The sequence below is a fragment of the Habropoda laboriosa genome, unplaced genomic scaffold (assembly GCF_001263275.1).
Source record: "Habropoda laboriosa isolate 0110345459 unplaced genomic scaffold, ASM126327v1 scaffold153, whole genome shotgun sequence".
NCBI lineage: Eukaryota > Metazoa > Arthropoda > Insecta > Hymenoptera > Apidae > Habropoda > Habropoda laboriosa.
The window spans coordinates 665,757-667,919 of NW_017100272.1; the positions used below are offsets into that span (position 1 = coordinate 665,757).

At 46.3% G+C, this 2,163-nt stretch overlaps 1 protein-coding gene across 1 annotated transcript in view; it reads left to right on the forward strand.

Annotated features, from left to right (window-relative positions):
* Nucleotides 1–1,886, forward strand: part of LOC108573525 (homeobox protein caupolican-like) — a 92,870-nt gene extending 90,984 nt beyond the window's left edge. The window contains exon 7 of the mRNA XM_017935985.1: nt 1,647–1,886. The gene's annotated coding sequence lies outside the window, so the exon portion shown is untranslated. The remainder of the gene's footprint in view (nt 1–1,646) is intronic.
* Nucleotides 1,887–2,163: the final 277 nt, after the last annotated feature.

Sequence of the window (2,163 nt, forward strand, 5' to 3'; positions counted from 1 at the left end):
GTTATACACGCTCAAATTTTCTACATGGATAGTAATGATGAAATAAAAATTCAATGCTCTGTGGTTGATACGTAGACCGCCATCGACGCAGCATATGCGTCGTCCGGTGTATTATCAATTTTCTGTTGACAGCAAACGTGTTAAGGGTTAGAACGAAGCTAAAAAATCAGAAAATCTCCATAGCGATAAACTCTAGTCTACTTTTGTGCTCGTTAAATTTCAGTCTTGAGTCCAAAATCTCAAACTTTTTATTTTCGAAATTCTGCTCCGAAAAATGGATCACTGTACCAATGATACACTCGACCCGCAAACTCCTAATTGAAATAATCAACGTATCAGAATTTATGCACTCCGCGATCTCTTAATTCTCCACTTTTCCAAAACGTCCTTCACAAGCCAGAGATACCGATATCACTACGACCGTAGAATCTGTAGTAACGATCGTGGTTCGACTGCGTGCCGTGGCGACACTAATAGCCCGGTTACGAGCCGCAACAACGATATTTTCGCGAGTCTTAGAGTCGGTAGCGGCCGCAGACCGGTTGGCCAGACCGTAGACGCGCGTCTAATTGCGAGAGCCGCGATTGTCGTGGTTATCGTGCTCGCCTAAGCGTCCAGACCTCGCAACGATTTTAGAGGCTGGCCCTAATCGCGCGATAAACAGCCACCGTTCGACTCTGGCGGCGTTCGCTTTGCCTAGAGACACGCCACCATGCTGCAACGATATGCGTTAGGCTCTTCGTGGCGATTGCGAAGCGGGGAACGCGGTGTTCTTAGTGTACACCTGCTGTTGATGCTGTTCGCTGAAGTAGACTCCTCGATTAACGCAGGAATTCGCGAGGAAATTTTTAAGAATGGGATCTTGCGTTTCGTAGTGTACAGAGTAGGCTGCCTGATGCTCTTCCGTAGCTATGGGGGCACAGAAAATTTTTTGGGGGAGGAAGTGGCAAAACACTGGGGAAAGTTCGACGTTTCTTTGGAAATTTTGGGAGTGCAAGGTGATTATTGTGCGTGCTTAACACTTGAACGTGGCGAATTCTTTCAATTTTGGTATACTTAGATGAGACTGTAAAGAAGTTCTATATTTCAACAAAACTATGGTAATTTCTGTAATATAAAGTAAGAAATCTGAAATCCGTTAAAAGAAAAATGTACAAGTTCGTTTAAAAAGAGATAAGTGATGTTAAAAGAAAATTGCATTTATAAGAAAATTATTCTCTCCTTGAGACCATCAAAATTAATTCTTACGTCTTCAAGACGTTCACAAGACCTCTGCGTGCTATCTCGTGCACTGTAGCAACAAACAACTAAAATGCAGATAAACTGATAATAAACTTTCGAGTGACACAGCGTTCTAAAAGCTTAACCATCTGTTCTTAAAGTGGACAATAACAGAAAGCCCAGAAAAATCGTTAGCAAAATCTCCCCTATTCTATCACGTCGCGTCACCACCAATTCCTCTGACACGCTCCAAACAAATCTATTTCAGAAAATAGATTTCTATTCCAGATACTCTCGAACAACATTATTCCACCTGTAAAACTCACTAAAAACTTAGACGCTCTTATAGGCACACTATGAGAGTGCCGAGGCGAATGAAGATGGCGGCAGTGAGAGCTAAGAGCATCTTCGTCTCTCTGTTGCAGGATCTCGCGAAGGACGCAGGGGCCTGCGACCGGACTGTAAATACGCTCTGCTGAGAGGTCCCAGGATTTATTAGCACGATCTCGGCTCCAGGAGGAGAGAGAGGCGGAACCAGGAAGAGGAAGAGAGGCACGTGAGACGAGAAGCGGTGGAAGAGGAGTGAGGAGGAGAGAACGGTAGGCGAGGCCGATGGTTGCGCGCAAAGAAACCAAGAAGAAACTGCTTCCACAGAGTGAAGATGGAACGGCGTGGGGAGGGAGAGGGAGGAGGAGGAGGAGGAGCACAGGGGTTCGTCCTTGAGATACATAAATCGTCTCCCCGGTTCCCTGTAAGGTGTGCGACTGCGAAAGACGAATGGGGCGGCTGTGGCGCGCGCGAGCGCGAGCACGAGCCAGCGCCAGACTGGCTTAGAGGAGATTTAGGAATTAGGGGAATTACGTCGAAGTGCCTGCTTACGCACGAGTACGTAAGGGAAGAGCGAGAGAGATATCCGAGGAAGGAGAGAAAACGTGTATCCGA